General features: G+C 43.6%; 1 non-coding gene across 1 annotated transcript; it reads left to right on the top strand.

Annotated features, from left to right (window-relative positions):
* Positions 1 to 12,437: 12,437 nt before the first annotated feature.
* Positions 12,438 to 12,557, top strand: LOC148165622 (5S ribosomal RNA). The gene has a single exon (XR_015771310.1). It is a non-coding gene; the product is annotated as a 5S ribosomal RNA (ribosomal RNA).
* Positions 12,558 to 13,412: the final 855 nt, after the last annotated feature.

Raw genomic sequence — 13,412 nt, 5'->3', positions numbered from 1 at the left:
TCCTCAAAAATTACCTCACACGACGAAATCCCATCATCGAAACATCACCGAAAACAGTTTTGACGGCGAAATTCTCGTCAATTTTACGAAAATAAAGGGAAAATCAGACGGACCACCGTCGAACATCCAGCGACGGGAACGGACGAGTTTTTTAATTTTTCTTGCCAATTCATTGCGAAAGAAGCAATTTTTCTCGACGAAACCATTTTATAATCATAAAAAAAACTCCCCAAACACCACAAACCAACAAAAATACGGAAATCTTGCATTGTTTGCATTTTTCAGACACTCTAAATAAAACTACGTCGATGTCGGCGGATTTTCAGTCGGTCGTCGGTCGACAGAAATCCAACGAAATTTTCATTTGTTCTTCTCAAAAACGAAAAACAAACAAATCAACAAAACATTCCCTACTATTAGTCGACATTTCGAGCAGAAACTACGAACGTCGAAAGATTTAAAAAATGAAATATGTAGGTGTGCGTGCGTGCGTACTTACTTGAAACTTTTTTCTTGTTTCATCGTCGCACTGGAACAAATTAAATTTTAATGCAATGTAAACGCGACCACACTTTCGACGAAAACATCTCTATGAATCGAACGACGTCGGAAAAAGAATAAATCGAGAAGAGAACAAATCATGAAACAACACACACCCACCCCGCCCGGCCCGGCCAGAGTGGTGGGAATTTCGATGAATGAACAGACAAAGAAACCAACTCTGTTATCAGTTCTAAGAAAGAAAGCAGGTAGCGGCGGCGGCGAACCTTCGACCGTACTACGGTCAGTTCATGAATTAACCCCGTCCGTTCGGAGTTTATTCATCTCCGGTCCGTGTCGGCGTTTACTTCAAGTGGGTGCTATTTCCATCTAAGCAAGCAAGTGAGTAAGTAAGTTCTCAAATTTTAAATTACGTTAATCGCAAGTGACTCGTTGAGATCGTCAAACGAACAATTTAATTTAACGCCTCATACGAGTTTTTTTTTTTCGTCATTTTGTCGCAAAAAAAAAACTAAAAAACGACTCGCAAAAAAAAATTTTTTTTTTTTCTTCTTTTAAATCTTGTACATTTTCTGACATGTGTACCATCGAAAAATGTCACATCCAAACGATCGAACAATCACAAAAAATCGTCAACGTACCATCTTGGAAAATTTTACCAGGCAACGACCATACCACGTTGAAAACTACCGGTTCTCGTCCCAGTCTTGTCCGAGCGCTCGTAGCGAACGGACGTGCGATAGAGAGCTCCCCCTCTCAGTGTTTAAGTTGTGACCACAGTGCAAAGTGCCACGTGCCTTGAATAAAGTGAATCGTGTCCCAATTGTTGTTTTAACAACAAGAGGAATTAAACCAAGTTCGATACAGCGCAGGCTGGTTAAGCCTGCACTGACCACCGAAAACATGGCCAGTTCGAGCCTCAACTGGCTGAAGCCGAAGAAAACGGTGAAAAAAGTGAAACAAAAGGTGAGGTACGTGCCAGTACCAATCGACGCTAACCGATTTCAACCAATCTCTTCTGATGAAGAGGATGAAGAAGACAACATGGAGACGGAGGAAACATCCTCCAGGACAAAAACCACCGCGACCGCGAACGAAAGGAGACCGCCGCCGATCATCATCCACGGCCGGAACATAACGCACAACCGTCTCAAAGAATTGTTCGCGGATTGCGACAACGGTTACCAGGTCCGTTACACAAGGGAGAAGACCCTTGTGTACCCCAACACAACAGACATCCACACGAAGATGAGAAACAACCTCACGACTGGAAAAGTAGAGTTCCACACGTTCACACCAAAAGGACTCAAAACGTCAACGTTCGTCATTAAGGGTTTGGACAACAACCCTGAGCCCGAATCCGTTCTTGCAGAGCTCAAGAACTGCAAGATCGAAGCCACCAATGTGAGGAAAATGGGGCCCAACACCAAGAGGCCCCATTACATCGCAACAGTGACCGACAGCGAGACTGCCGAGTCACTCAACAAGAAATGTCGGGCGATTCTCAACGTCAGGGTGCGTTTCGAGAAATACCTCAATAAGAAGAAGATGACACAGTGCCACCGGTGCCAGGCATGGGGCCACGGCACGAGGAACTGTAACCTCGAACCGACGTGCGTAAGATGCTCCCAGTACCACTGGACCCGCGACTGCCCCCATAAGCCCGACCCGACGTACATTCCCAAATGTGCCAACTGCGGGAAACAAGGACACGCTGCCTCGCAAACCACGTGCGAGGTCTACATCGCCAAGGTAACCCGCATCGAGGAACTCCAAGAAGAAAGGCGTCAGAAGGTCGCCAACAAGAGGGCTAAATTAGCCCCCGCGCCGATCCCAAAGGTCAATCCGTGGACCCAGCCAAAGAAACCAACAGGTGAGTCCATTGTTTTTACTAATAAATCATTTCCGCCTCTGCCGACGCCTTCAACGAGCGCAGCAAATTCGCCAATTTTAACAAGGCAAACACCAACCAAAACGAAAATTCCAGAAACAAGCAGCATGACAGAATTTTGTAAAATAAACGCCGAAATTTCCAGGCTGAACAAAAATGTAAATATGAAAAATCTGCTCATAATACTTAAAGAACTGAACAATGCACTTGAAAAATGCCAGTCTCAACAAGAAAAGCTGTTCGTCTGCATAGACGTTCTATCCAAAATGGGAGACGCTGGCTATGAGCTGTAAATTGACGATAGTTCACTGGAACGCAAACGGTCTGCATGAAAAAGCTGCGGAATTATTGAATTTTATTAAAAATGGTGGAATTCACATTATGGCAATTAGCGAAACGCGTCTCAAAAGTAAAGATCGGCTTAAATTCACCAATTACACGGTTCTCAGAAAGGACAGAACGGATGTCATTAGGGGAGGTGGGGTTGCTCTCCTAATCCGTAATGACGTCCCCTTTGAACACATTCCCACCCCAAATGTAAGATTCCTCGAAACCCTAACGATTAAGATCGAGAACAACATTTTCATAACATCAGTTTACAACCGACCAATCAACTCAATTAGGGACGCGGATTTAGACATAATCAATAATCTGGGAAGAAAACAATTAATTCTCGGGGACTTCAATGCGAGACACACAAGCTGGGGTTGTCACGCAAACAATAGTAACGGGTTCAGGCTCTACAATTACGTAGAAAACACAAGCTTGATAATTAACAGAACTGCTGATCCAACTCATTTCCCAATTAACGGCATGACACCTACCTACATTGACTTGACAATCACGAAAAACATGGTAATCTCAGAACCCAGATCAGTGACCGCACTCAACTCGGATCACAATCCTGTGATTCTTGAGATTCCTGACATGACAATCAAAGACAAAACAATCCAAATCAATTCCTATAAACAAACCAACTGGCCCCTCTTCCGCAAAACCCTTGACAGACATGTTGAACTGACGGAAATCATTGGCACGAAAGATGATCTTGATAAACAGATTGAACTGTTCATTAAGGCCATCCAGAAGGCCAAAGACCAAGTCACGACGACGAAAACAATAAATCCTTTTCGAGACGAAATTCCGAAAGCAACCATAGAGAAAATAAAACTCAAGAACCGAATCAGAAAACTGTACCAAAGAACACGAGACCCATTTTTCAAAAACCAAGCATCTGAATTAACCAGAGAAATTAAACAAGAAATAAAAGAATTCAGACAGAACAAATGGGAAACAAAACTTGGCAAATTAAATCCGCACGATAATTCTCTATGGAAAATGACAAAAGCTCTCAAAAGACGATTTACCCCCATCTCTATCCTTAAATCCAATAACAACACAGCATTTAATAATGTGGAAAAAGCAAACACACTGGCAACATATTATGAAACGATCCACACAAGTGATAATCACAACACACCCGAACAAACAGAAATAATTGAAACAGTAAACTCTTTCAATAGTGACAATTCCCAGATAGACGCGCCTACGGCCGTCAAACCCACAGAAATCGCAAAAATCATAAGCACTTTACCGAATAACAAAGCCCCGGGAAATGACGGCATTGAAAACAGAATACTGAAAAATCTTACAGCGAAAGCTGTAAAACAACTAACGAATATAATAAATGCCATGCTTAATCTTTGTATCTTCCCGGAAAAACTTAAAGTAGCAGATGTCATCCCCATTTTGAAACCGGGGAAAAACCCCAATGCACCAAACGCATACAGACCAATTAGCCTTCTACCAACAATATCAAAAGTTGCGGAAAAGGTAATCCAAAAACGAATTAATAAGCACATTAAAGAAAACAAAATTTTACCGCCAGAGCAATTTGGTTTTCGGGAACGACATAATACCACACAGCAAGTCCTCAGACTAATAAATGACATAACCAATAATTACAACACGAAAAGCATAACAGCAATGACATGTCTTGATATTGAAAAAGCATTTGATAAAGTCTGGACAAAAGGACTAATTTACAAAATGATTCAATTGAAGTTCCCGACGCACATTACTAAATTAATAAACTCGTACTTAACAGAGAGAAAGTTCAGAGTAAAGGTAGAAGGCGAAAAGTCGGAAATGAAATCAATAAATGCGGGAGTCCCACAAGGCTCAGTGCTTGGGCCAATACTATTTAATATTTACATTCATGACATCACTAAATTCGCACAAACCAATTTAGCTTTGTACGCGGACGACACCGCCATCTACGCTAAGTCTCATTCGGGTCAGGTCGCACTCAAACAAGTTCAGATCCACATTAATCAACTCGAGAAATTCTACGCGAAATGGAAGATTAAACTCAACGCGGACAAAACGGAAACGGTCATTTTTGCAAAAAGATTCACCGGGCTAAAGATCAATAAAAAACTAAAGGTAGGGGACAGTGAAATTGAAATTAAGAACTCTGTGAAATATCTAGGAGTCACCCTAGACAAAAGGCTAAACCTAAATGAACACATAAAGAAAACGAGACAAAAAGGTGAAGCCGTCCTCAAGCAATTGTACCCATTGTTGGTCAAAAACAACTATCTAAACACGAAAAATAAGTTGCTTCTGTACAAATGCATCTTACGCCCCATCATAACATACGCAGCGCCCATCTACCGGCACAAACCACACACTCCACTAATTCCTTTGCAAAGATTTCAAAATAAATGCTTAAGACTTGCCCTTAACGCAGACAGATACACTCCGCTCCGTCAACTTCATCAGGACGCGAATCTTCCACTCCTACACCATTACATCCATTCCCTTTCCGATAAATTCTACGAGAAGCAGGTGCGGCACGTACCTCTTCTCAAACAATCCCTCAAACACCCAGCAGGAACTCACAAGTTCCCGCACTCGGGTGTCCCCAATCTAGACCGGATAATCCGCTGAATTTTGTTACAGGCAAAAGGCAGCGGAAGAAGAACCGTAAACGGCAATCGACCAGCCACTGACCATATCGGAACAGGAGTCCAGGAGCCCCCTGGAACATCAATCCGAGGATCAGGAGTCCCCGGAGCCCCCTGAAACCTCACCACTAGACCATACCGAACCAGGAGCCCAGGAGCTCCCTGGAAACAGAAACCGGACCGGAAGTCCCAAGACCTCTTTGAGGTCAACACTGTAAATAGTTTTTTTAAATATCCTTTGTACATAGTAGATAATAAGGTTAGGGTTTTTACTAAAATTTCATTTTCCCTAAATTAAGGTAACCGATAAGTAGGCTAAACACCACAAATGTATGCAACCAAGGTTGCCGGTGAGCCATAAAATAAATGTAATATCTTAGATTGTATAATAAATGTAGGCTAGGTTAAGGCATCAGCGCCACACATTAGCATAAGTTAATCTTAAGTGTGATATGTATTATCTTAGTGATTGCATGCGTAACTTCAACCGAATAAAAATCCTGTTGAATTTGAATTTGGTTCTCGTCCGATCACCGAAGTCAAGCAACGTCGGGCGCGGTCAGTACTTGGATGGGTGACCGCTTGGGAACACCGCGTGCCGTTGTCTCTACTCTTTTCTTTTTTTATTAACATTTCTGATGTCAAACTTTTTTTAAATATATTTTTCACTATTTATATTTTCTCTCAGGAACTTATATAGTATGAAGACGAAAATTTTTAATTCGTTCGAGTTGAATTTGTGGTTCTGAAAAGAACCGATTTTTTTTCTTTTTTTTCCAACCAACTTCCAAGCTGCTCGAGGAGGATTTATTTTGAACTGGTGTATTTGGTGACGGCCTTGGTTCCTTCAGAAACGGCGTGCTTCGCCAATTCACCGGGCAAAAGAAGACGCACCGCCGTCTGGATCTCCCTGCTGGTTATGGTCGAACGTTTGTTGTAATGAGCGAGGCGACTGGCTTCAGCAGCTATACGTTCGAAGATGTCGTTCACGAAACTGTTCATGATAGACATAGCCTTGCTGGAGATACCGGTATCGGGATGGACCTGCTTCAACACCTTGTAAATGTAGATGGCGTAACTCTCCTTCCTCCTGCGCTTCTTTTTCTTGTCGCTCTTCGAGATGTTCTTTTGAGCTTTTCCGGCCTTCTTGGCCGCCTTACCGCTGGTCTTGGGTGGCATTCTCTTCTAGTCGTCGAGTTAAAAAAACGTTTAAAAACAGAAAACGAGACAGACACGACGTGCACGTTACGACGAGTATACTCGATCTAAAACGCCGCACACCTAAAATCCCTCTATTTATAACGAGCGAGCGACAAACAGGCGCTCCGCCTTAGTTCGTCGTTCGACCATTGCCCTAACGAGATGGCGCTGTACCGACCATATAAATTTCTAGCCTTCGCCGCGTTCGGCATTTATTTCAAGCCGTACGTTTGTCAGTGCGCTTCGTGTCAGTCGCAGTAGGTGTTTTGCTGTTTATATCGTATAACAACATGTCCGGAAGAGGAAAAGGAGGTAAAGTGAAGGGAAAGGCGAAGTCTCGTTCCAGTCGTGCCGGACTTCAGTTTCCCGTCGGCAGAATTCATCGTCTTCTGCGTAAAGGAAACTACGCCGAAAGAGTGGGTGCAGGTGCTCCCGTTTATTTGGCGGCCGTAATGGAATATCTAGCCGCCGAAGTTCTCGAATTGGCAGGAAACGCCGCCAGAGATAACAAGAAAACCCGTATCATTCCGAGACATCTTCAATTGGCTATAAGGAACGACGAGGAGTTAAACAAGCTCCTTTCCGGCGTTACCATCGCCCAAGGCGGTGTCTTGCCCAACATCCAGGCGGTGTTGTTGCCCAAGAAGACCGAAAAGAAGCCTTAAATTTAATTCTTCGCCGCCGTCATCTCGAACGAAAAACAAAAACTTTTATAAAAACCATCTTCACATCGGCCCTTCTCAGGGCCAAAAATTCAACTCGAACGAATTGATTTTTTCGCCAAAATACAACAACCTATGAGAATCATGTTAAAAAGTCTTTTAGATATTTTAAAGTTAAACCGATCAATTAATTCATTATACGAGCGTAGACTGAACGGAAGATTTTCGATTACATTCAACCAAGAAAGATGATTTTTACGACTTTTCATCGTAATTTTTAGAAAAATTCAATGCCCGACTAAAGCACGAACTCGACAACTCTATCTATAATAATTTATTGATTATCTAATTCAAGAAACATTCCGATTCGTCGTAAATTTCTTCACATTTCGCACATTAATCTGTTAAGAACATACACACACACACCGGTCGCCTATACGTGCTCTCCGTCTCGATAATTTCTTGCAGCAGCAGTCGTCAGCGGTGAGCCGTAATACTACAATCAATCGTTTTATTTGCTATGAGATTTTGTTTCAAGTCACGTCTGAGGAGAGTAACTCTACCCCATATTGGACATAACCTCAAATATACTCTTCGTGGCAAAAACGTTATTTTAACGATGGTCATTCTAACCTAAAACTGCTGTCAAAATTGTCAAAGTCGCCGCCTGGATCACAAATTAAAATGATCACTCACTCCGTACGATTTTCATTTCGATTTGAAGACAAACACACAATTGAGCAACATATTTAATTCGTTTGATTTATTTTGTGGTTCTGAAAAGAACCGTTTTTTTTTGTTTGTTTGTTTGCTTGCCTGCGGGGGGTTTGTTGTTATTCCTCTGAGGATGCGGATACACGTCATAAAATGATAAAATTAACCGCCGAAACCGTAAAGGGTACGACCTTGACGTTTCAGGGCGTAGACGACGTCCATGGCGGTGACGGTCTTACGTTTTGCGTGTTCGGTGTAAGTTACGGCGTCACGGATGACGTTCTCGAGGAAGACCTTCAACACACCTCTGGTTTCTTCGTAGATGAGACCGGAAATACGTTTCACACCACCACGACGAGCCAATCTTCTGATCGCCGGTTTCGTTATACCTTGGATGTTATCGCGTAGAACTTTGCGATGACGTTTGGCGCCACCTTTTCCCAATCCTTTGCCACCTTTACCACGACCGGTCATCTTGATAAAATTAGGAAATTCTTCGTACAAAACGACGTAGCTTCGACCAAGTTCGTTATGGAACTAACGTCAAAATTTCATTCCGCGGGACTATTTATAAGTTACGGCAGCTCCACCTCGCGTTAAAAACGAATCCACCAATGGCGTCGCCGTATGACTCATCGAGTTTATAAAACGGCCGTTGGCGCGACGAAAATTTTCAGTTGACTTTCGAACGTTCGTACGTACGGTCGGTCGTTCGGTCGAAGCAAGCAAGCAAGCCACTACCTACGTTAATTCTTTTCATTTGATTCATCCGATATCCGAGATGGCGAGAACTAAACAGACGGCTCGTAAATCTACCGGTGGCAAGGCACCTAGAAAACAGTTGGCCACGAAGGCGGCCAGAAAAAGCGCTCCCGCCACCGGAGGTGTCAAGAAACCTCACCGTTACAGGCCCGGTACGGTCGCCCTTCGTGAGATTCGTCGTTATCAAAAGAGCACTGAACTTTTGATCCGCAAGCTGCCTTTCCAACGTCTCGTCCGAGAGATCGCCCAAGATTTCAAGACCGATCTCCGTTTCCAAAGTTCGGCCGTGATGGCACTTCAAGAAGCCAGCGAGGCTTATCTCGTCGGCCTCTTCGAAGACACCAACTTGTGCGCCATCCACGCCAAACGTGTCACCATCATGCCGAAAGACATCCAATTGGCGAGACGCATTCGTGGCGAGAGGGCTTAAATTTCCTCCATCCATCCATCCATCCATCCGATCCGACCATCTAGAATTAACAAATTCTTCATCTTCGAAGGTGTTAAAAGAAGAAAAAAAAAATCGGTTCTTTTCAGAACCACAATTATTTTCCAACGAATTGAAAATTTATCGTTCGCGCATGCAACTTTTTGAGATTGAAAAAAAAAAAAAAAAAAAAAAAAAGTTAGGTTATGTGATTTATTCACAAAATTCGTACTTACATAAAACGATAAACTTTTGCTTTTTTCTTTCACATTAAATTTTCTTTTAACTGAGACTATTTGAAACATTATTATATAATAAAGTTTATCATTCTTTGTAATAACACTGTTTCGACAGTCAAATGAATAGACAAGAAAATCAAATGAAAGTATGTATCTCCTCAACAGAATGTGCATTGTCCAAGCGAATCTTTCGTTCGTTTCTTGAAAATAATTGTGGCCCTGAAAAGGGCCATTTATTTGTATCGATGGTGCCCCTACGTCGATATATACGATCGGAGCACGTTCCCGAAACCACCAGGACGTCGTCGTCGTTGAAAAAATTAAATCATCGTCGTCGACTTTTCACTTCTTTCTCTTGGGTGAAGCGGTTTTTTTTCGCTTTGGCGGTGACGGCTTTGGCCGTTTTCGGTTTCGGCGCTTTCGGTTTCTTGGTTGGACCGGCCTTGTTGGATTTCTTCGCTTTCGATGGCGTCTTGGGTTTGACGGGCGATCTGGAGGCGGCGCTGGCTTTCTTTTCGGGAGCGGACGCAGCCTTTCTAGCCTTCGATACGGCGACGCTCTTCTTTTCGGCGGCAGTTTTCTTAGACTTGGCCGAAGCGGCGGGGGCGGCCTTCTTACCGGCTTTTGAGGCGGATCCTTTTTCGGCGGACGTCGGCGCTGACGCGACGGAACGTTTAGCAACGCCCGTCTTCTTGGATTTCGCCGATGACGACGCGGTCGCAGCGGCAGATCTCTTTTTCGTGGCGGACGGAGCCTTAGCTGCACGGTGACGGCAGAAGCCAACTTGAACGAACCGGAAGCTCCTTTTCCTTTGGTTTGGACCAACGAACCGGATGCGACGGCGCCCTTAAGGTACTTCTTGATGAAAGGCGCAAATTTTTCCGCGTCGACTTTGTAGTTGGCCGCGACATATTTCTTGATCGCCTGCAACGAAGAACCGCCGCGTTCCTTCAAGCCTTTGATGGCGTTGGTGACCATCTCCGAAGTGGGCGGATGAGAAGGTTTGCTTCTCGGATTTTTGGGCTTCTTCTCCTTCTTCACCGGTGAGGAGCCGGAAGTGGCACCGGCGACCGTCGAAGCTGCTTGATTTTCTACGTCGGCCATATTTTCGTCTATCGCGCGCGCGTTTTTTTCTTTTTATTATAGGTAGGCTTATTCTTCGGTGAAAGAACGAATGAACTTTACAGAACGAATTGGGCGCCAAAGTCAAAGTGTTGGCGCGTTCGAAAACGCGCGGACCGCGGACTAAACGAGAGCCTTCTCGTCGAGTTTAGAAAATTCAGTGGGCCTCGAATACAGCTTTCGCGTGATGGCATCGTTCTCTTTACGCGAAGATCACCGCCTCCGGGTGCGGGAACATGAGCGATTCGGTCGGCGATGGCCTCCTGAATAACCTCAAGTTTTCCGGACGACCAGCCGACCTCCAAAAGCGAACAAGGACCGATCGAACGTCGACTCGAACAAAGACCCTCCGAAACAAGGAGATGACATCCAAGTTCGACGCCGACGTTACGCGTTTTCCACGAATAACAGGAAAGTTCCGCTTTCGACCAGACAAACTTGGAAGCATCCTCTACAAGTTTCACGAACGAATCGGTCGAAAAGTACGTGCGATCTTTTCGAAAATCGCCTCGCAAAGAGACGCAGCACGGATCGGAGCGACGACCGACGAACCTGCAGAGTGTAGGAAAAAAATTCACAAACGGTCGAAGATGACGTCCGAGAAGGTCGAATTTTTTCAAGAACGAAGATAAAACCTTCGCCTTTCGTAGGAGTTGATTTTTGAAAACGATCTTGACGAACAGGTCGGAAAAAAAAACGATGTCAATTTCGGACTCGACCATGAGAAACGAATTTGTACGACGAACGGACTTTTCGAACGACTTTTTTTCGCAAAATCGACATTTTTTCCTCAAAAATTACCTCACACGACGAAATCCCATCATCGAAACATCACCGAAAACAGTTTTGACGGCGAAATTCTCGTCAATTTTACGAAAATAAAGGGAAAATCAGACGGACCACCGTCGAACATCCAGCGACGGGAACGGACGAGTTTTTTAATTTTTCTTGCCAATTCATTGCGAAAGAAGCAATTTTTCTCGACGAAACCATTTTATAATCATAAAAAAAACTCCCCAAACACCACAAACCAACAAAAATACGGAAATCTTGCATTGTTTGCATTTTTCAGACACTCTAAATAAAACTACGTCGATGTCGGCGGATTTTCAGTCGGTCGTCGGTCGACAGAAATCCAACGAAATTTTCATTTGTTCTTCTCAAAAACGAAAAACAAACAAATCAACAAAACATTCCCTACTATTAGTCGACATTTCGAGCAGAAACTACGAACGTCGAAAGATTTAAAAAATGAAATATGTAGGTGTGCGTGCGTGCGTACTTACTTGAAACTTTTTTCTTGTTTCATCGTCGCACTGGAACAAATTAAATTTTAATGCAATGTAAACGCGACCACACTTTCGACGAAAACATCTCTATGAATCGAACGACGTCGGAAAAAGAATAAATCGAGAAGAGAACAAATCATGAAACAACACACACCCACCCCGCCCGGCCCGGCCAGAGTGGTGGGAATTTCGATGAATGAAACAGACAAAGAAACCAACTCTGTTATCAGTTCTAAGAAAGAAAGCAGGTAGCGGCGGCGGCGAACCTTCGACCGTACTACGGTCAGTTCATGAATTAACCCCGTCCGTTCGGAGTTTATTCATCTCCGGTCCGTGTCGGCGTTTACTTCAAGTGGGTGCTATTTCCATCTAAGCAAGCAAGTGAGTAAGTAAGTTCTCAAATTTTAAATTACGTTAATCGCAAGTGACTCGTTGAGATCGTCAAACGAACAATTTAATTTAACGCCTCATACGAGTTTTTTTTTTTCGTCATTTTGTCGCAAAAAAAAAACTAAAAAACGACTCGCAAAAAAAAATTTTTTTTTTTTCTTCTTTTAAATCTTGTACATTTTCTGACATGTGTACCATCGAAAAATGTCACATCCAAACGATCGAACAATCACAAAAAATCGTCAACGTACCATCTTGGAAAATTTTACCAGGCAACGACCATACCACGTTGAAAACTACCGGTTCTCGTCCGATCACCGAAGTCAAGCAACGTCGGGCGCGGTCAGTACTTGGATGGGTGACCGCTTGGGAACACCGCGTGCCGTTGTCTCTACTCTTTTCTTTTTTTATTAACATTTCTGATGTCAAACTTTTTTTAAATATATTTTTCACTATTTATATTTTCTCTCAGGAACTTATATAGTATGAAGACGAAAATTTTTAATTCGTTCGAGTTGAATTTGTGGTTCTGAAAAGAACCGATTTTTTTTCTTTTTTTTCCAACCAACTTCCAAGCTGCTCGAGGAGGATTTATTTTGAACTGGTGTATTTGGTGACGGCCTTGGTTCCTTCAGAAACGGCGTTGCTTCGCCAATTCACCGGGCAAAAGAAGACGCACCGCCCGTCTGGATCTCCCTGCTGGTTATGGTCGAACGTTTGTTGTAATGAGCGAGGCGACTGGCTTCAGCAGCTATACGTTCGAAGATGTCGTTCACGAAACTGTTCATGATAGACATAGCCTTGCTGGAGATACCGGTATCGGGATGGACCTGCTTCAACACCTTGTAAATGTAGATGGCGTAACTCTCCTTCCTCCTGCGCTTCTTTTTCTTGTCGCTCTTCGAGATGTTCTTTTGAGCTTTTCCGGCCTTCTTGGCCGCCTTACCGCTGGTCTTGGGTGCATTCTCTTCTAGTCGTCGAGTTAAAAAAACGTTTAAAAAACAGAAAACGAGACAGACACGACGTGCACGTTACGACGAGTATACTCGATCTAAAACGCCGCACACCTAAATCCCTCTATTTATAACGAGCGAGCGACAAAACAGGCGCTCCGCCTTAGTTCGTCGTTCGACCATTGCCCTAACGAGATGGCGCTGTACCGACCATATAAAATTTCTAGCCTTCGCCGCGTTCGGCATTTATTTCAAGCCGTACGTTTGTCAGTGCGCTTCGTGTCAGTCGCAGT

The sequence above is a fragment of the Gnatocerus cornutus genome, unplaced genomic scaffold (assembly GCF_029298725.1).
Source record: "Gnatocerus cornutus isolate USDA-ARS CGAHR unplaced genomic scaffold, icGnaCorn1.1 ctg00000266.1, whole genome shotgun sequence".
NCBI lineage: Eukaryota > Metazoa > Arthropoda > Insecta > Coleoptera > Tenebrionidae > Gnatocerus > Gnatocerus cornutus.
The sequence above is the reverse complement of the archived record's forward strand: the minus strand, read 5'-3'. Positions and strand labels throughout refer to the sequence as shown.